This window comes from Adelges cooleyi, unplaced genomic scaffold (assembly GCF_023614345.1).
Source record: "Adelges cooleyi isolate 19-005CV unplaced genomic scaffold, UGA_ACOO_1.1 ACOO_flye_CR_arks_rails_tigmint_CR_PRNA_108, whole genome shotgun sequence".
In the NCBI taxonomy this organism is placed as follows: domain Eukaryota; kingdom Metazoa; phylum Arthropoda; class Insecta; order Hemiptera; family Adelgidae; genus Adelges; species Adelges cooleyi.
The window spans coordinates 14656163-14679725 of record NW_026095761.1 but is presented as its reverse complement, the minus strand read 5'-3'; the positions used below and the strand labels follow the sequence as shown (position 1 = coordinate 14679725).

General features: G+C 29.7%; 2 protein-coding genes across 4 annotated transcripts in view; one reads left to right on the top strand and one right to left on the bottom strand.

The window, feature by feature from the left end:
• Nucleotides 1–23563, bottom strand: part of LOC126847372 (Y+L amino acid transporter 2) — a 234813-nt gene that overhangs the window by 67329 nt on the left and 143921 nt on the right. The gene's annotated exons all lie outside the window — the stretch shown is intronic.
• LOC126847369 (acetylcholine receptor subunit alpha-like) overlaps nucleotides 16977–23563 on the top strand; it is a 92749-nt gene continuing 86162 nt past the window's right edge. For both annotated transcript variants that reach the window (XM_050587530.1, XM_050587529.1), the window contains exon 1: nucleotides 16977–17424. The gene's annotated coding sequence lies outside the window, so the exon portion shown is untranslated. The remainder of the gene's footprint in view (nucleotides 17425–23563) is intronic.

The following is a 23563-nucleotide window of genomic DNA, read 5'->3' as shown; positions in this document are numbered from 1 at the left end:
CTTGAGGTTTTTTTTGTATTTTTTGTATATTCGAAGGTAGCAAAACTAGATTATGATTTTTACTCATTTTAAAACCTTTTTAATCTTCCACTCGAATGGGCTTCGTGCCCTTTAATTGTACAACCCTTTAGTGTAGCTTTATAGTGACATTTCAAAATTCACTAGCACTCCAAACCGATTTTAAGTAGTATAGAAGAGATTTTTTTTTTTTAGTTCAGTTTATCACGAGTCTAGTCAGCAATAACACAAGATGAACGTGATTTTTTATACAATATATAATCACTTTATTTCCTTTGCTGCTTATAGATATAACCTTTAAAAGTAATAACAACGAATAAAGCATTTTGTTTTTTTAATTTGTACATGAGTACATGAGTAGGCACAAGTAATTAATTTAGACGTCTGTATTTGTGTTTTATATATTTATATTTTTTTGCAAGAGCGTGTATTTCTGGTACAAATTATATTTTAATTATTGAACGGTTGTAATTATTTCATTTTATGTCGCCGTCGGTAGTGTAGCTCGATGTAAATGACTGTGTTACTTAAAAAAAAAAAAATAATAATTGCAAGCATAATTAAGTCTACGGCAGGAACGCTACTGACCCTTTAACTAAATAGAACGACCTTCTCGAAAAAAACGAATGCATTTTGTCTCGCTTTTGTGCAATTAAAACATTAAACAACAAATAAGTAATTGTTTACTGTATACTTACTTACTAAAATCACCAAATGGCCCATGAATAAGTTATTGTTTATGAACATAGTGTCAATAACACTATCAAAACTATATAGACAAAAAGTGGCATACTTAGGTGTTGGATATTTTTAAAACCACGAGGGTTCCCTCGAAGGGAACATATCGTATTCAATTAGTTTTTATTGAAATTTACATAATTAAATATTCTGTACTAGTATTTAAATGGAGGACTTCATATCATTTAAAATTATTTACATAGTATAATAACAGTCACTAACATTTAGCAACTACAATAGTAGTTATAATATTAGTATATAAAAGCATTATTATAATTTATAATAATGGGCCTCTACACTAGCATTTATTAAGGCGCATTGTATAGGCAATTGTTCGCTAAAACTTGCATTAAGCTAAAATTTTTAAATGATTTTACACATTACTATAGGGAAGAAGGATCTATTTTGATTTTTAATTTTTTTTTCTGAGAATGAATGCACACTAGTGCACTAGTGCAAACTAGTGACTTTACTTTGGATGTAGTAAATAATGCAACACGCGCAAATAAAAGCGGATGGAGCTGACGGTATTTTACCTAACCAGGAAACGTTTAGCAAGTTTCCAAATAAATATAATGGTGTCTATTCTATTCTTTAATGACATACTTATAATGGGCACTAACTAATTGGTTTAAAATTATCGAAGTTCAAAAAAAGCAGAAAACTCTTTGATCTTCCTGACGGCATGATTAGTAATCGACATAATATTACAGTCTATATTGAGGGTCTATCAAGCCGAAGTACGTAAGTGATACAGCTATGACCAATTGCAGGACATTTCCATGTGCGGATGACAATTGTGCTGTTTTGTCGATCCAAAGATCATAACAAGTGCGAACATTTACGGAAAACTCCAAATGCTACAAAAACAAAAATGCTTTTAATACCAGGAACTGACAGACCCAATCAATAAACCAGTTTTTTTAATATGTTCTAATCTAAATGTCTAATAAACCGTTGGATATTATAATTAATATTATTATCTCGATGTTTTTATTCCATTTTTGCTATTAAAACAATAATTGTTTAATACATTTTAAGAGAACATACGTACAAAGCAGCCACTCAACTGTAAGCTCAAGGTAGCTATGCCTTGTAATATAATTGTACACCAACGGTCTCAACAGCGTGTTTGTGTTGAGTGGGATTTACATAAACTTGACAATAACATGTGTGTTAGTTTTCGACATGTGTTAGATTAATAATTAGATGTCGTGATTAACATTAAGACGATAACACGTACGTCACATAAAATAATTGTCTCAACAGATTCATTGTCATTTGTCAACCGCTCGATTGTATTTTAAACAGTAATTCTAATCGATGCAATATTATTTCCATTGCTCAATGACACGCTATTGAAATTCATGGCATGGTTGAATTAAAGTAATGATATATTTACTTACTTAGTTGAAAGAAAAATAATATTTTTCGCTCTCGCGTTGTGTCATCGTTGTCTTAGCATAATTATTTTATTTACATTTGAAATTTATTGTTGTAGCTTATACGTCTTATATTAATAGTGACGCGACGGTCAGATTATGTTCATTAGTAATTATTTAATTAAGGTTTTACCAAGCTCACAAGGTAGTATAAATTCTACTAACGATTAATTTTTTGTACCAAAATTAACATTTAAACGACTTGCATGAAAATAGCCAATAGTTCACCTAGATTGTCCATCTAATTTGGCAATTATAATATTATTTGATAAGTTAACGATTTAAGTATGATGTTTCCCTCATAAAATCAGTCACCGTTCTTGTGCATCGCATGGTATTTTTTTAAAAAAAATTATATTATATTAGTGCTGTGAGGGATGTATACATTTTGTTTTTTTTCCTTTTAAAATTAAGTTGAGGTTAAAAATATAAATTATGACAGAGAAATTAAAACAAAAGACGTTACCATAAGATCATTAAATTGAAGAATAATAATAATCAAATTTATGATATTTAGGAAATATTATTTAAATATTGTGAAACATTATTTTATAATATCTACGTTATCGCTGTATGAATTAATATAGGCTTCTTTTACCTTTTGAACGAGAGTTTGTACAAGACCCGAGGAAAAATATAAATTTGAAGACAAAGAAATTCTAAGACAACATGTTATCTAATATATTAGATAACAAATAAATTATATTATTATTAAATTAGATAATAATAATTAATACAATTAATATAGTAAATAGTAGTCAATGTTTTTTAGAACATTTTTTGGCTTGCGTTAGTCCATTTTTTGTGAACTAAAAAATAGTTCTATTGATTACATAAAAACAATTTTTTTTTGTTTATATTTTAATGAAGTTTATATTTATATAAAGGGAGTTCTAATGTGAACCTCCCTCTCGCAACAATTACAGTAATGTATCATTAATCAATTTACTTAATGTGCAACATTGTATGGATTGAAAATATTATTTAAAAGTCAATAAAAGTTTTTATTAAATTAAAAAAACAAAGTTACAATCTTATGGTAAATATTATTCAACGAACATTTGTACCACCATCTTCAGTTTTAGTCTTTTGAATGTATAGATGAACTTTCTCAAGGAGATCATCAAAAGTGCAAGCTCTGTTACAACGCTTTCCCCTTTTACCATTAATTGAAAACAAATAGCATATATATATATACATATATTATACATAGTACAGTTATACAGTTTTACAGCTATATATATATTCTGGTTGTTACAGAACCATACGAAGTTCGTTCCCACGTTGTTTTAAACGGATGGGTTAACCATGTCGAAATCGAGTACTTATTTACTCTTAACATACTTAATATGCATTTAAAGAAATTAAACAATTACATTGTAGGCAAGACTATATTCTTTGAAAGTAATCACGACATTTTAAAACTCAAGAGGCAAATATTACAAAAAACATTTAATTGTTAATTCATTATTGCCGGTATAATACACTCACACAAATAGCAAACTACTTTCTATACATTTTGTGATCTATTATTATTAAAATAATAATGGTAATTACTTTATTATAAGGTTTTACAATTCCTTATAGACTTTTTTTTTAATTACCATTCGAAATGGTCAAGTTTTTGATAAAACCACCCGTAAGTATAGAAACATGTACAAAACTGAGTTAAAGATAAAAAAATAATCAAAACTACTACGGAAATCCCTTAAATATTAAATTTAAATAGTACAACATGAACTAATTTATAAACACGGCAAAGTATCATTAAAATTTGTGTAGCTTTAAATATAAACGTTGTGTTCTCGTCTTTTACATAAGTCGATATTAAGATATGAATTAACGCTCTTCATGAGAACCAACCCTTAATTTAACGATTCCTGTTTTATAGCAATAATAATAAACTGTTGAAATGTAAAATTAAATACAATAATTATAAGCTTGTTTTTGTGAAACCCTATGTTGACATGTTTTGGTTGTTAATCAACCATACTACCTTTAAAAAAAAAAACTTTTATTAGATTTTCATAACAGTGCATTTTCTGAATACCAAAATAATGAAACCTACTGTCAATATTCACTATATGCAAATAAACCTTAGCACCAAGCTCAACCTCAAGCAAAGCTGATCACACGCATTTTATAAAACGAAATAAAAAAAGAACTTAGACGTATGTATTATTATATTGAATGTGGTTTGAATATAATTGTATGATCATCGGGGGTAATTATAGGTTTTTTTCTGTAAACAAAATCCATAACACGTATTAGGTTATAAGTTATAAGTATAATAAAATAACCTAATTTTATGATTTTTTATAACACTGTATTCGACCCTCGACCACAGTAGGGTATTATTTATAATGCTATTGTAATATTAAAAACTACTTTACTTTTAACTGTGATGTATAGCTGTTAAGTTATTGATTTGTTTGCGAAAAACAGTTTTATTCTAATATCTAATATATGTATCTTATGATATATTGACCTTTGAAGTTGGGACAGTGCGCGATTTTTGTCTCCTCGCTAAATCATGTTGTTAAGAAGACATTTCTCCCACCCCCGCTCTACACAGCTTTTAACAGCAGATATACTGTGTGTAAACGTGTGCAGAGGAAATCACATATATATACGCGAAGGGGGGGGGGAGGAATATAATAAACGGAATAAGTCCGTGTGATTTACTACGGTGTTGAGACGGGCGACGAGTTTGCCGCCGTCCACGTCGGAAGTAATCAAGTTTGCACATCGGACCGTACATTAGCAGTGGCGGAAAAGAGACGTCGCCAATTTACCGGATTTATAGGTTCAATTTATTTACGGATCACTTATGAAAAAACCGACTTCCATTTACCCGCTTTTCGATTTGTGTCGGAAGTGCAAAAAAAAAAACTCCCCAAACAAGTTTTTGTTAAATATGTACACATAAAAAAAAAAAAGAATGGAAACTCACAAAGTCTACCGTGTACGAAATTACTGAGAGTCGATTATGATTTATGCCGGGAAATGAAATATATTTCCATAATTGGAGTTTTTCTACTGTAGTATCAACTGAACACAGCTGGGTGCGGTATAATATAAATATTAAGTAATGTTCTTTAAAAACAAAACAAAAATTATGCATTTTTGTTTCAAATTTTACTATTCGAAATATCTTTTAGCCGTTCTAGGTAATAGGTATATTATACAAAAAAACTTAACGTACAAAATCGTCATCTTAGGCGTGTACAAATGTTTACAGTGTATTTTATTAGCTGTTTTTAACATATAAAGCATTTTGTTGATATCTTTATAATTTACAATTTTTGCATGTATTTATTTCAATTAACACTAAAGAAGTGTGTTGTAAACATAATATTTTTGCAACATGTAGTTTAATTTAGTCTATTACTTTCTTGGGTCGCCCAATAAATTCTGTAGAACACCGTTGTTTGGGTTATTACAAAGAGAATATTTCATTATCATTATTCTTATAATTAAGTATAATTGTTTTGAAAGACTGCGGTTTAATGCAGACATTTTTACTACACTGTCAATAATGGAATTTTATGAACAATATTATTTTATGACTTGTTTAGCAATGTTGTAAGCCATATATATGTATAAATATGATGTCTGTTTTTACCGTAACAACATTGTCATAAAACATTAATAAGTGTTGATTGTTTATTTATAAGTACAAATAATTTTTCGTGTTGTAATTAATGTCAAAGCTAATCGATAAAAAAAAATTGCTCTGTACCTATACCTGTTTCATTATTATAAATTGATAAAAATAAAACTAGAGAGAAAAAGTATCTAAGTTTGTGGCTATAGTCGACCAAACCGTTAAATACTTTTATTATATTTAATCAAAAATCACACAATAATTATAATAGTTGGTATAATTCCAATTAAATTGTTATAAAAAGAAACACAAAATAAAATTAAAGTTAGCATATACGATATTTTATATTGACACTATCAAATTGATTATTGTATAATAAACCAATAAAAATATGGATAAAGAATAACAAATTAAAATATCAAATTAAATGAATTCCAAAGGTTAATTATGGAAAACAAACATTTGATCTATAGAAATTAACATAATATATATAATTATATTACACTCGTAGTATGTTCAGTTATTTAAAATATTTAAGTATGCTACATTGACATTTGACAGTTATACTAAAGCTCTTGTAAGACCTCAAGAGCGCCTAAAAAAATGCTGTACTATTCACCGTTGGTATATATTCAGCGCAAATCAATCTATTTCTGTGGCAAGGGAACAATGGTCCGGTTAACCCTAATTATAATGCAAGGCGAATTTGGATAAGATGTATTACGGGTAGTATATTCTATTGTGTACAACTAAACCCTATTAAGTTGGGACAGTTAACAAAAATAAATGTAATCTACATAAATTAAATGCCAAATGACATCAGTAGGGCGGAGTTAATCTTTTTTTCTTCATCCGTCTATTTTGAAACCAAACTTTCACCTAAAAAAAAAATGTACAAATTACAACACAAAGATGGTATAATGTCTAGTCACACTCTGACACGAATAATTAATTGTTATTCTGTGCTTAACTATCAGCAATTAGGTGTGAAAGATTTAAAAAAATGTGTAGATAATAATTATTTTACTTAATCGTAAATGAATGTATACATTGAAAACTTTTGTGAATGGGATGTGTACTTAACGTAGGCAAAATTACTTGTCGTTCCGTGAGACCAAGTATAAGAGCCACTTCATATCGCCTTAACCTCGTCAAGTACTTGCATTTCTCGAACTCGGTCTCCAGCCAACTCAATTGGTATTTTGTGAACGCCGTTCTGGACTTTCGACATTTAACATTAAATTCTTCTTCTAAATAAAAATGCATATTAAACATACCTTCTTAATGGAACGTAGGAAATAATATTATACATTATTTATAATATTTTATAATGTTATCAATAATATATACATTCTAAAAATAAAAAGTTTATGAAAAGGCAAAATTATATTGGAAAAATTAGTGAAAAATAAAACCAGAATGGTATTTTCATAATATTACCGAGAAAAAAAAACCTTTAGTTCATGCAATACTATACAAGTTGGGAAAAATCAAATTTAACGTCGATTAACCAATAACAAAAAAAAAAAAAAAGAATACTTAATGAATATTAATTGAAGTAAAAATACAATGTTTTCGAACAATTTTCAAATGGCATTATTGGAATAATCCATTATAATATTTTCAATCGAAAAATGTCACTCTTTATACAAAATCTATACAGTATGTATAGTTTTATACCAAAGTATGCAAAACTAATTGATCACCTTGCTGGTGTTAGTATTGTGGAGTGTACTTATTATTTAAAATGTTATAGTATACAGGAATGAGTGATAATTGGGGAAGCGTCAAGAGTGTTTTAACTTTACTTCTCATTTATAGATAAGTTAGTATACCAGATAACTACAGTGAATTCATTGTACATTTAAACGTGCCGGTATCAAATTATAATAAGATATAAAAACAAAATTCCAGCAAAAAGTTTTAAAAGTTTTTTTTAGCATAGTACGTGCATGCTGTTTCATATTTCATAATAATATATTCATATATTTTATCATCTTTATTGTTGAGGAACCCCGAATAAACTTTTATCTTTTTAATTGCGCTTATTAATTATTATTCTGAAAACTTGTGGACGCGTCGTATATTAAAAAAAAAAATAAGTTTCAATTATAAATCATTAGTAAGTCTTGCACAGTGTTCTTGCACTAGATTCGTTAGATGCTAAAAGTCTTATTCAAAATTTGAACGTTTTCTGTTATAGCATAAGAATATTACCTTATATTGTAAGAATTATAAAAAAAAAAATGAACTATAAGAATGATTTAATTTTTTTCTAATATACTTTATTGTCATTCTGTTTAGCCTGATAAGTGCTGAATATTTGAAAATTATTACACAAGGTAAATTAAAGTGCACAAATGTCAAGTAGCTGGAACTAGTAAAATTATGTACCGATACCGCATTGGTTATACGATTGCAGTTATTGCTATACATAAAGTATTTCAAGTTAAGCTCAAACTATAAACTCAAGTACGCCATTGATACTATGTATTTCCAAAACACATTTGCATTATGAACTACAATTATTAATACTATTCTGTGCTACCTAGAAGTTCTAACTACTAAGCAACTTAGGCAGTACCCTGAAATCCATCAATGTTTGTGGTCGCTATATTTAATGCATATCATATTTTAGAAGTCCACGTCTAGTCGATCTTCTTTGAATTCAATTGTACCCGTCAAGTTTTGAGTTGTGACAATATAATTATTTAGAACTATAACTATAATATTTCGACACATTTTCAAAAAAAAAGTTATTTAAATAATTGTATTAAATAATAATATTATTTAGGCATTATTGGAACTAAAGTTTGCAGCTTAATTATTGAAAGCGTTCATCTAGTCCAAACTTTGAAAAATCTTTCCAAAAATACAAATTCTGAAAAATATATATTTTTTATATAATATTTCATTTATTCTGTGACCATAATTTTGTGAATGTGTGATTTTTTAATTTATAATACTTGGAAATGTTATTAAAACCATTATGTTTGTTTTTCTGTCTTAAACTTGATATAAAAAATATTTTGTAAATGTTTATATAATTAGTTCATAATATTAAATATAGTGTGCCTAAATAGCAAAAAAATATAAATATTTTTAAAAATGTATCAAACACGTTTTTCGAATTTTTTTATTTGTTATGAAGATGTATGTAAATTAAATGTTTCAAATATGTCATATACGTTATTAAAATTTTGAGTAATTTTATGTCGTATTAAAACATCATTAAACTTAAAAATATTAAAATTCGTTAGCTGTGTTAGTGAAATAACATGTTTAAAATACATTATTGGTTTCTGGGTTCGTGTTGATATATAATAGTGGTAAGATGAATTTCCTTATAAACAATAATTTTTACAGAATATAAAATTTAACAAAATAAAAACAATTGCACAATACATTTCCCGCTCGACTTATTTTGCATTTTTTGTATATATTTAATAAAATTGGCTAGAGTTTCAAGGGATTTAGGGATTTTCCTATAATCTAAAATAAGCTAACAATACAATTTGTATTTAATACCCTGCGATTATGTATTAATCCTTAACCCGCATAAAAGACAGTGCCAAGTTTCAACGGTATTATTCCTGTTTGCTAACTGTTAAACAATAATCGTTAATGGATATTTTGGCCAACGCAACTCGCTATTTACTTTCTTGTACATTTTCTCGAGTCCGGTTCAGTTTGCAGAGGTGCAATTTCGATAAAATAAGTTAAGCTACCTGGGCATTGTGCAGTGTTAATATTATCAAGTCCAGTGGCCCATAATACTGTTGATGTGGAACACAAATCATTTTCGGAGTGATAATTTCAAAATTAGTCAGACTCGAGCCCACCACAAATCAGTTTGTGTAATCTTTAAACTATTTTCACAGAGTAAGCACAATTTTTTGTTTTGACTTTATGAACGCAATCACATTTTCCATCGGCCTATATTTCTATCTTGTCATTACTAGGGCACATATTTTCGACCCTCGCCTGCCTCACATTTTAACAGAGAATAATATAGTATAAGTACGGAGAGTTTCATTTTGTAGTGTCTGGACAATGGAAGCTTTCACGAGAAATGGATGAAGGTTTTTTTTTGCTCTGAAGGAAATGAAAGGGTTTATTTTGATTTGGTGTGCAACGACCTAAATGTATGCTACGCCAGGTATTTTTAATAACCAAAAGCACGTTATATTTAGTCGGTGCGGATGCCCTCTCGGATTATATCTGTATTACTTAAGTTCAATTTTTTCTCTGAGTTTCCAAGGTGTAACGCGGAAATGAGAAAATCCGAACAAACGAAACGACCAAAACTAAGTGTTTATAATTACTTTTTGAACATTTGTTGTTTTCCTTCTAGTCAGAATCCGTTCGCTTTCACAACACAATAAGCTGTCTCTGTTTGTTTTACAAAAACGAATAAATAAAATAACAAACGCGTTCATTCACCTAATAATTAATTACAGAACAGATTTTATTAAGCAGAAAAAATGTGTACATGGATATTTACTTTTTTTCGAAGACAATGCTACAAATTGATTAATTAATAACCAAATAATGCATAATTTTTTATTATCCTCTATGTTTTATTATAAATAAAATGTATTTTATAATTATTGTTACCTACTATCGCCACTCGCAATAACATACTTACATACATATTACTTAACGAATAAAAGTTTGCATTTAATGTGAAAGTAATCTTTAAAATCAACCTTTTGTAATTTTTGGTATTACGTATATATACTATTTTTCTTTTGTTTATAACTTGATATATTGTTTTATAATTTTAATCTTATCCTAGAGTTTTTATTACGCGTTTAAAAATAATAAATAAATAATGTTTATTTAGGATATAATTTCGATAAAAATTGTTTTAATGAACATCCAAAACCATACGTTTTAAATGTATTGATATTTGTGTTAGATAAATATGTCACCAATGACTGATTATATTAATTGTCAGCATTCCACTTAATATATATATATATATATATATTTATTACATATAATGAACATACAGGATACTGATCATTAATTCCAATGTTTATTATAATTTTATGTCTACTAAACGAATATTTTTTGTTATAAAACCCAAAGTTTACACACAACAAGACGTTACCGTACATTTTAGATAATATATGCAATATTAGACCAAACAAATTTACATATCACTTAAGAAAATATTATAAACTATGTTTAGTATACAATCGTATTAAATTATAAATACCTCCGTGACCACCAATTGCTGTTGTGCGCTTGTCGCATTGTTGGTCACCGCAGTTATCGGATTCTAGCGTTTCTTGCACGAGTTCGCCCTGCACCTTTTCCCAACCACAGTCGGTCGTCCAACACTGTTCGGCATCCAGGTCCAAATAACATTCACCGTAAAAGTAGCTGTAGTTGTCCATAGTTTTTTGTTCACTGTACAAGCACCCGGAAGTGCTGACGGTATTTATATGGATGGTGTGTCGTTCCGGTACGTTTAGGGCACACCGTTTTGGGTCTAGAGCCGTTTACTCGCGGCTCCGGTTCAAAGGAATTATCGAGACCGGGTCTCGGATGCATGGCACCGCTCCTCTCAAAGAGCGTTAACAAAAAAAAAACATAATACAGGGACACGTATAGCCCTTTCTTCTCTTCATTTTCCCCTCCCCCCCCTTCCCACCTCACTCCCACACTAATAGAAGCGACCGATACAGTATAATATTTACTGTACAACTGTATAGGTTGTAGTCCTGCTACCAAAGAATGGCCACCAAGTTCATGCTGGCGTATAATATATTTTCACTCAGGCACTTTAAAAAATATTTGGATAAGAAAATATTAAGTCCATACGTTTTTATGTGAAAAAAAAATGGTTTTTATAATATGACTAGTAGTTTTAGACTAAAATCGCCCATAACCAAAACTACAAGGTGTATATACCTATGCCTTGATGGATTTTCAATGGTTTTTTTTAATTAAAAAACACAGAAGTTATAGCTGTTATTTGTTGTATTTTGATGTTTAAAAAATACCTTTTTGTCAATGAAGTATCAAAAAAAAATTCTATTAAATTTACATTTACTTACTATTATGTTATATGAATAATATAAATAAAAATAATAATATAAACAATAATATTAATAATAATGGTTACTTTTGCTCTGAAACCATCACAGACCGAGCAAAATGAGTTCTGCATAGCTACGTTTAGGTAAGAAATATATTCAAAAGCGCTACTGTGGTCGTTGTGATAATCTGGTAAAACAATTGGTTACCCACCAATAAAGAACTGTCATTGCTGTACGAATTAAAAAAAAAAGAATAATAATAAAATTAAAATATAATACTAGTTTTACTTGAGTCACGTAGATTTAACAGTAGTCGCTGTTAGATTTTATGCAAAAATCAATACTTTTAAATTAATAACCAACAGTTAATTAACTAATTGTAAGAGACGCTAGTTTTTGCTATTTTCAAAGTATGTAAACTTAAACTGACTTTTGTTTGTGGATTTTATTGATTTTGTATGTTTTATATACATAGAGTTTTCAGGGTGCTAGAATCTACAATAAGTGTAGCTTCTAAGTGTAGTAAACTTTCAAACTAAAGTGAGTTTTGGTGTTCTCCGAATTCTGTTTTCTTATTTAACACCACGTCAAAGTGGAAAAGTAAATAATTTATTGACCTACGAGGTTTTACTATTCTATCATAAAAAGTCAAACGATTTTTTTTTTTAGTTTTACAGTGTAGAAAATATAATATTTAAGTACTTATAAATAAAATTAACCGAAATGCGCGTTTTGTACGACATAATATATGTAGGAAAGCCAATACTTATATACATTCTATGAGGCTACATAAATAGGTAACGTGATCTGTTGGGAATTAAAAACGTTTTTCGAAGAAACGTTTTACCGAGAATCAAAAATTGCGAGTGGGGAGACTTTGAGTATCGAGTTATGTAGCTTTATAAAAATGCTTTCTGACTGATTTCTAACTCAGAAGCACTCTAGTAATGCATGCTATTCGATCCTATATTTTTAAACAGTATCACTAAAAGAATAGAAAGCCAAAATAAAAGCAGCTTTTAAATGAATAATATAGTGATAAATCCTTGTAGCTTAACCAGTCAATAGTATGTGTGAAAACCGTGGAACATCCGCCATTATATTGTTGAACATTTAATATTATAGTGGACAACGGCATAACGCAATAATTATATCACAGTGAAAAAACTTTATTATTGCATTTTTATTTACTTAACACAACTAATGGCTTCTTCTGTATTAGGTTGTTCCAAACAAAGCGACTGTGTTCATAAACTAATTATTTAGGTGTTTGGCTTTGGCCAGGGGAAAATAAACATCGGACAGATAACAAGGTATGCCTACTTATATAATATTACTATGGTATGTTGAGATTTTGGAAAATTTAAAGGAGTGTTTTTATTTTTTCAATCAACTGTCCAGATTAACAGACATGGTAGACGGTTTTTGAATTTGTTTAGGTTATTGTAGTTGCTTCTGTTCTTTAGCTCTTATGCGAAGCAACTCGTTAAGGAATATCTATGCCTTTAGTGTGTTTACAACAATAATTACAAAAACCGCGAACGATGGCCACAATGGGCATGCAAGTAGGTACTCATTAATTATTTTTGTCCTAAGTACACATTTTATTGTATAACAACGAATGTACTAATTATAATAGTATTTTCTTTGAGCTTACCGCATGTTTAGTGTGTACTGTTTAGGTTGTCCATTTTAATCTTGAGGCAACCCACCCCGTTACCGAGAGGGTAACTGTTTAAAATTCTGTACTCGACACGCGGAGCTGAACCAACTGATAGGTAATTAAGTTATGCAAAACGTTTTGCATCAATCGTGATAACAGCTTTTACTATGTAAGAATAATAATGCGTCAACGACAGGTCGGCGAATTTATTTTAATTTGAAAAATCATATTTTTATTCAGTCTTAGATTAATTTATCGTAAAATTGTTCAAACAATAGGTTGAGGAAATGTACAATCTGTACATGAACTATAATGGTAAATGGAGTACAACATTGAATTCTGGATCACTGGAGTTATTATTAACTATACCTAATCGGTGTGTTCAAACTTTAAAATGTGTTCATATCATTAAAACAAATACAGAGCTAATACATTTGCGGTCGTGTAGATTATTTTGGTTGAATCTCGTGGGCATTGAGTTCCAAGTTCACATACGTTTGCAAAATATAAAAGGCGCTGACATAATCTTCGCTTAATATATAAGATAAATAATATTGTGGCAACTCAAACAACGATATTATCAAGACGCAAAACTTTAAAATAAACTAATTTACAATATACCTATGCGTAGGTAATAAGTAAATCAAACGAACATAAACATTTATGTTTAATTGCATTAACTGCAGATGGCTTTTTTCTCTGTTAAACTATACGAGTTACCTATATTGTTTTCGTGGATGATGTATTTGGTTTCATTACATATAGAGTACTTTAGGGCCAAAACTTGGGTTCAAAATAGACGCGAGCCGGTCAAAAGCTTTCAATTTTTTGTAAGCCTAAACAAATCCTAGTGCATAGCGTATAGTGTTCTGAGTGTTGCTACTTTGACGATAGTAGTTTATATAAGACAAAAAGTAAACTCGTGTCGGTACATGGTCGGTATTTGAACTTTATAGACGTGTAAGATATATTTATATTATAATGCATTGCGGATACAACGCGAACCTGAAGAATGAGCGATCAAAAGATGACGGCTCGTGGGTCGAATTCAAGTATTTACATTTCAAAAGATACGAACGACCGCATCGACTCGATGATGATATCGTCTTCCCTTTATATATATTATATATCCGACCTAAAGGCACCCACACGTTTCTCCATGGCAATTTACCACTTTCCTCTGGCCGAAGACTAGTACAGTAGTAGAAGTAGGCAGTAGCTGTCTGTCGGTTTGCATTTGCAATTCTAGGTTGTACTATTGCCTTTGAATTTGTGAACGCGATAGACGATTGGTCTTTTTATCGGGACTGTATGATTAACACGCCTATCATGGGCCTTACTTTAAAACATTTGGCGTACCTTTAAAGTCCTTTAAAACACTGTTCTACTACATTTTTCTATTTTATTTGTAAAAATAAAATTCTAGCAGAACTTTTAGTTTTTGTAATTAAAACGTAAAAGATCTACCGGATTTTTTTTAAAAATTCAAATTTATTTTAAAATTCAGACTCTGGTTTTGGATATGTATGAATGTGGACTACTTCCCCAAGTTATTTTAGTATTTAAGATAGTTGACGGTAAAGGTATTGTTATCCAAACGAACTGTACGTTTTGTAAATAGTTATCTTGTTTAAAATCGCAAAAAAAGTGTAATTTAGCACTAAGGTTTAGTTATAATAAATAATTTTAAAAAAAGGACGGTAAAGGACATGATGTCTATAATAAAGTAAGGATAAAAAATGTACGTAGAACATACAATAATCGAATTAGGTATTCCGGTATTCCGAAAAAAATTAATCGAAAACTATATTAAATACAATTACTGTATGATATTATCTCCTTTTATCTATCTTTTTTAAAATCAACCATATTTAAAATCAGTAAATCTTTTGTATAATATAATGTTCAGCAAAATCAGAAGCGTTTGTGACACCATTTTTTTTGGTATGTATTGTATGAACAAAACAGACAATGTAGCTAAATTGCTTTTACAATAAGAGGGAAAATTATTTTTTATGACCCCCGAGTTTCAATTGAAACTGTGGGCTTCATCATACGGGTAAAGTATAATTAGACCCATCGTACTATACATATTGATCCCATGGTGCCACTTGCTCTTAATATAATCTCTACCGAGACTCGTGTTTGAATGGGTTACATGAAAGTTGTGATAAGATCATTTTTTTAGACTTCTGCTAAAACAAAGTTTTTGTTAAATTTTCAGGTTAAAAAAAAGAAAAATACATTGTAAAAGACATGAAAAGAAACAGCTTATTTTATATAGTGCGATTGATGTATTTTGGCTTTGTCGGTGGTCTTTGTAAGCCGTATTAGTAGAAATCTATAGTGGCTATTGTTTCATTGGGCTCTTCTGATGTTGGATCCGAGCTTAAAATATTGAATTTTAAGGCCGCAAAAATATCATGGAGTCACTGAAACAATGGACTTTATATATTTTATCGTCGATACCTAATAGTTCTATCTCAGACTATTGGCTATTTACGTTTTCACTTTTTTGGGCGCAGTTCTTAGACTTATGGTGTAAAATCTAAACTAACATAACGATTGCTTTTTTAGGGTTTGAAGTATTGAACGAATAAGCTGTCCGTGTAACCGTTTTCATATTTTACTGAACTAGTATACGAATTAATAATCGAAATCCATCACAGTGGTAAAACAATTTTTATTAAATCAATATATATTTTACATTTCAAAAACCTGAACTTAAGAGACATCAAATGACTGTGAATTTTTAAATCTCCTTCCAGCCTGAGATTTTGGTTGTATTTATATATATATATATATATATATATATATATATATAAGGGTGGTTCTTAAAAAGTAGATTTTTAACCTCGACGACTCCAAAAAGTTTTTCTAATACAATAAAAATAAGAAATAAAAATATTACTTTTAACTCTTGCCCCACAAGGGTTGAAGTTTAAATGTGATTTAACATAGGATTTTGACACTTGTGCACAAATCAATGAATAACTTTCTTCTTATTCCTTAATTTGAGCGGAAGTTTTGATGGTTTTATTCCTTGTAGTCTGTCGAACACGTACACCATACACAAAAGTTTATACCTGTCAAAATCGATGGCAGAAAATGAAAGTATGACAAAAAATAGTCGTTTTTCTGTGATGCTGTCTTGGATTTGAAAATAATATTTCTGAATCAATTATTGTTTTTTTTTTTTGTTTTGTGATATTTTTTAATTCGCTGTCGATCGCCACGTCGTCGGTGTCTATAACCGTGGCTATAATAGGTAATAATTGTAACAATAATAATAGTGTTCATAATTATTACCGTTGTTCACAGACAGAGGCGGCCGGCGGCGACGGTATAGTGCGATTTGCGGGTCGCGTGCAATCGCCAACGTTAGACCGCGCTGATAGGTTAACCACCGCTCCGGTAACAGCGGCCGCCGCTTGGCACTTGGCAGTGTGTCACGGGGAAGCTCGACTTTCTCACGCGCGTTTAAGGCCAACACACACCCGAATCCGGACCCTCGCAGAGTCGTGCACTATATTTTGTACATGCCGTGTCCGTCGACCCTAACCTGGCACACTGTTCAACGCCGTATCATATTAGTATAGCCGTACATACAATACTACATATTATACCACTATATAGTGTAAAACTATCACCGACCATCTTATTTATTACAATTATTATTATACACACACACACGTTATGCTCATTATGCAATGCGTGTCGGTTATCGCAGTGCTGCAACGTTGATAATATCGTCGTCGCCGCTACGGTCGGCACGATAAGCACAAGATTTGGATATTTTTCAAAGTTTCTGCGGGTTTCCTAAAAAACATCGCCTCGACAATATCCGCCACCGCCGCCGCAGCCGTCATTGCCACCACACCATAGCGGTTCCCGGCCGTATTACAGGTAAAAATAGCAGCCACGGCAAATTTCAAAATAATAGCAATTTCAGCAAACAAATGTTGCACGAAATTTGTTTTGTTGTAACTTTAATGGATCAAATTGATCAATTTGTTACGTTGTCACGTAATGCCTCATCAATCATGAGTTAGCAACTAATTGATATTTAAATTGACCGCAAAAATTCGTTGAACCTTTAGCGAACGTTCGTGCAACCCGCCATAAAACGTCCAAAGCATTGTGTTATTTATTTAAAACGCTACGGAATTTTTACTCGAAACGATCGAAATTAAATATAAAATTCACAACTTCCGTGAGGAAAAGGGTTGGTGTTTTTTTTTCAGAAGTGTTCTAGCTGGGGGTTTATCTGAAGAATGACTAAAACAAATTTGGAACTATTAGACTAGTTTTCGGAAAGTGATTATATGTATATTAACGTATGATAAGTATGTCATGTTTTAGGATATTTCCAAAATATATGAATACATATTCCAAATGTTCAATAACTTCTTATTTGTGTTGAATTTGGTATACCCATAACAAATTCGCAAATTTATTATGTAAAAACTATAAGTCTATCGAGATGAAAGAGGGCAAATTTGTTTTTGATTTTGATGTCATGTAAAAATCATCAAGACAAGCAAAAAAAAGTGTCATTAAAATTTAAACTACACATGATCATTTACATAAATAGTTTGTCTAAAAAGATGATAAATATGTATTTAAGTACAATGAAAATATGTCATGATGGTAGTTGCGAATAATTTTATGCATATTGGCCATTTTTTAACAAAGCCAAAATCTTGTACCTAACAATAGCATTTGTGATAATAATAAAGCTATTTATTAAAAAAAAAACCGACTAGGGAGGTTTTTTTATTTAGCTATAAAGAGTGCCAGTAGTAGAGAATAATATAATATATATTGTATTGAATTGCATGACCGCTTGCTACAAGCCACAAACGTGACCAGCATTGATTGCAGTCACCGTCACGTTTAAGTACTATTCGGAAAACAGTTGACCGTTAAATAAATTTGAGAGTAAACATTAAGGACGAATTGATAAAAAAAAACGTTTAAAAAAAGACATTATCCCGTCACATTAATACCTGTATACTTTTAATTATGAGCCGGTGTTTAAATTAGAAACATAATTTTGGGGGTGGGATGGGATAATTTGGTAGTTTTATTTATCCTATTTAATTGCAGTTAGCGAGGTAACTATAATAAAAGATACAATTGTGAGAAATTTGTACAAATTAATGATATCAAATAGTTAGTATATTGTATTTTATACTAACATATTATATACATATTTGATATAAGCAAATGTTAATGATAAAATTCACTATTCAGCGGGAAACCATTTAAGAACAATATTTGAAAACCAGATAACATAAATAGGACTTTCTTGACAGTAAATTAAAAGTATCTATAACAACTATATGTACTATGCAGTGTCGTTGTTTTAGCGTTTAACTAACGTTTTAAGTATACTTTTAGAGCTTTAATTATTAGATTTTTGGTAATTAATAATTTTTTCTTTTGCACACTTAAGTGACGAAGTGTATTTTTTTAAGTTCAGTTCATCAGTGGAAGTCATTAAAGTTCACTACCGTAAGTATTATATCGTATCACGCAGTAACGTTACAGTGTTGTCTAAAGTCAATGGCGTTTAAATAACGACAAATAAACGACAGTTATGAAAACTCAATTAGAATTTCTTTTGTGGTTTCTGTATAGGTTGTTGAATGTCATTATTCACAAAAAATTAATGGTTTTATTAAGCCGAACAAAGGTTGCTAAATTTAAATTAAATTTTAAGTAAACGACCCGCGAACTATTATATTACTTTAATTACAATAGTTATTATTATTTCTATCTTCAATATAATCTATACATTGTGTCTGTTTCATAAAAGCGATTTTAGATTTTATAATCTGAAAAATCATTAAACCATAATTCATCAATGTTTTTATAGATTTTGACATTTTAACATTATTAAATAATGTACGAATTGTATAAAAGTAATATCTCATAATTAAAAAAGACGTCGTTTCGAGGTGTAACAACGATGAAAATATCTAATATAATATGACATAAATTTTACCATGATATAAACATTGTGTTTTAGGAACAGGTCAAACGGCTTTATTTTTAATTTATGGTAATTCGTTTAACGATAATTACTAAGTGGATATTTAAAAAAAAATATATTTTAAGTTAACATAGCTAAAATATATTTATATATTTTATTAGTATTCGTGAAAATGTAAGCTAGTGATTATATCTGATTTCAATTGCGGTTAAATTAGTTGTGTTTTCACTGTTAATCTTTTCTAATGGGACCCTAAATGTGTTGTTTTATGTTATATAAATTAAAAATATGTAAATCGCAGTGGTTTGAAACTTGTGGTATTTGTATACATTATTGTAATTCTCAATTATTGTTTGTGTAACCTAATTGCGTTTTATGGATTGTGAACAAATGTTGGAAAATGTGCATTCTATTTTCTGTAGTAAAATTGAATTGTTTCAATCTGAACCCGCAACGGTATTGCAACCGATACGACGGCCTATTGGGAGTGTTTATTTGGAATGGTTGCAGTTGTCACTGCAGTATAATATGTAGGTATAGTAGTATGTGTGTCGTGGGCGAGAGAAGTCTGTGGTTTTTCACTAGTAAGTTTCGCATGAATCGAAATACACAACAGAACAGTACAAAAATGTCGAGATTTTACGATTATTGTTATTTTCAGTACAAAGAGTGACGTTGGCACTTAAGACGATGTTCTAGTGTATTCTTATTTATATTTTATTTCTGTTATAGCAAAATTAACTACATTAAGTACTTATTGAACGGGGAAAAAACCATTATTTTTCTTTAATAATATAATTCTATTGTATTGATTATTTCAATAGAATAAAATAACTACCTACATATTCATTATTTTCGACCAACCTTAAATAGTTAGGAGAAAAGAAAAATAAGGATATATTATGTATTTAGAAAATCGAGCACATCGTTTTGCTGAAATAATAATTATAATAATTTTATAAAAATTATATCTATCGTTAATAAATTGTTTCCAAACGAATTGATTTTCAACATTTTTTTACAACAGTAAAGCTACACTTAAGTTATTTCAAATTCTTCTTATAGTACTTTGATTGTAAATACATTTACTTTTGGCCTATAAACTTAAAGTTAATTAATAACAATTTCTAGATACTTCTATGATTATAAAATGTAAAATATTATGTTTTAAAATTATCGAGTGCCAGTCAACATTTTCATCACTATATTAGAGTTGGGCATTTTTTGAGTAACTTTTTATCCAACTGAAAATTATCTTTTAGTTAATACTTATTAGGTATTCTATTATTTATTATAAAATTGTAAGCTTATATGCTTTTGCAATGATTTGTGTTTTTTTACAGTTTTTTTTGTACGTGCATCCACGGATATTTCCTAAAACGCTTAACCGATTGCTTAATGTAGCAAGTCTTTAGTTAAGAAATCATACCCGCATATTACTTTATTGGGCCAAACATTTAAAAGTTAAATCGTTCTTTATTCTTTATTTCACTTTTTCGAAAGTAGTTTTGGCAATAAAAGTTTTGCTATTAGTAGCTAAAAATGGAGAAGATAAAAACATTTTTAGATAGGTAGTAAAATAACTACTTACCTACTATAGGTTCATTGCAACGTTTTAAATCGTATAAAAAGGTAGTTAAGCTTAAGGGCAATGTTTAAATGCATGCTAATCATTAAAAGGAGTGTTGGTACTTTATTCAATGTGTATACATTCTCATAGTATAGCATGGTGCATACTTTTAAAAGTTGTTAAAAAAGTTTTAACCTAGAATTATCATATTTGAATAATGTATTTGTGTAAAACTGCTGAATAGTTCTTTTGAACAATTTGTACCTTTTATTTTTGTAGAGTTCTCATTTAAACAAACAAAACCAACCGAGTTTAGGTGAACACTTTTATAAGTCACTTAATATTTGCTTTTTTTTTTTGATACGATGGTTGTACTTAAAAACTCCCAAGATAATTAAGTTTAGTCCATCATATTAAAATATTATTTTTATTCGAAAATGTTTATTGTTTGTTTAATTAGAAAAAACGTGACATTCATGAACAGTAGACGTTCCACAATTATATTTCTAAAATTGATTTTCCATTTGCCGTTGCAATTTATAATTTTGGTCAAAAGTCAAATCGTAATAACCCTAAATTAAAGGTTCTTAAATTTCATAATATTTGACGTAAAAACAAAAACCACGACGTTTATGACGAAAATACTTTAAATAAATTCAATTATAATTCCGGTGTAGGACTATGGGGGGGGGGGGGGGTGGATATTAAGATAAAAAAAAACCATAGTTTATTCGAATAACCATTTATTCGAATTAACCACTAAGAAACCCCCCAAAAGAATATAATACTTCTGGCGAATCCTTTTTAAACAGATGATTACGGTTAACACTTTGACGGTTTTAATTTGGACTCGTTTAGAATTATTTCAAAATTCCCATCATTAACCAAATAGGATTTGTATGAGGAAAGCGCCGCGTTGAAACTTAACAAACTTTTGTAATGCGCTTTACTGCAATGACCCGCAAACTTTGTTGGCCGAATGTAAAAACGCCTCTTCGGTCACACACACACACACACACAATGTTTTCGATAGAAAATCTCCACTGCTATTGTTTTCGCATGATTTAACTAGATTATATTGATAAAATATCACCGCCAAGCCGAACGCATGTATTATCATAATACCACTAAAATAATAATATAATACGTCGTTCAATTATAACTTTGTGTGCCGTCGGTAGACGGCTACCGTTTTAATAGTAATGTTATGATAATATTGCGTCGAGGAATCTCTGCACTGCAACGCAATTGCAATTCCATTTAGTACCTACCAGTGTAATTGAAATTTGAACAGAGGCAAAGAGCTTTTAAACCAGTTGAAATGCTGTGGTACTTAGCATATTTTAGGGTGGATCCTTGGGGTTGAACTAACTCTAAACAAACGCTCCGATTCTCATTCAATAACGGTAAAAAAATAACATATTGTCATTTTAAGACACAATCAAAACCACATAATTGCTCTGACCAATTCTGATAATGCCAACTCTTATGTACTGATTAATACTGTACTTGGTTTGGACTGTGCTGGTTCGTGTTATGCTTGGTTTCGACGGTTTAGTTTTTTCCAAAAAGTTACTATGATAACTTTGATCTAAGGTAAATGTACAGAAGACAAAATCATTTTTTTCGTGCTTCCTTCGAACCCCTTAGATTTCATCCACGGTTTAGGCTATTGGAAATCTTCATAAGTTATTCAAACGATAAAATATAACAATTCTACTGAAACCGCCTACCTAATCTCCGACAGAAAAAAGGACTAAATATTTACCTTTACACAGAGAGAATCGTATCCCAATCTTAGTATGCATCACCAGGGGTAAATAATTGACATACTTTAGCATATAATAGAGAAGTAGTTAAATATCTTTGTACACACGGTTTGTACAAAATAAAAAATAGAAAACTATATCGTTGATACATTTGCACATCATTTAGATTATATCTAAAAATGTATTACAACAACGTAAGTTAAATAATACAATACTTAATGTTAAAAAAAGTAAACTAAAACAACAATTAATATTATAAATAATTTTCTTAAAATACAGTTTATGTATACATTTTTTACCCTAATTAATTTGATAGTATACTGGAACTTGCAGGTATTTGTACTCGAATCATTTTGTTACTTATGGGCTATTTCGATTTAGTATGCTTTAAACTGTGAGACGATGTTAGACTGATCATTATTTTATTATTACCGGATTTAATTCCTTTAAATGTTCAGCAAGTTGTAAACTACTAAGTTTCGAAGATCGCCTGTTCTATGTGTAAAGTGATAATTAAATTGTTTTCAAATGATAGTATACCAACGGCGAGTTTGCCCAAAGTTGGACCCCTGTTTATATTATGTGTTAACACTTATAACTTTTATAAACTACAATCAATTAACGATTAAGAAACGGTTTCTTGAATTTTGAAAGTGAATCAATTTATTGTGTAAAATAACAATTGTATGTGCTTTCTTATAGTCTTCT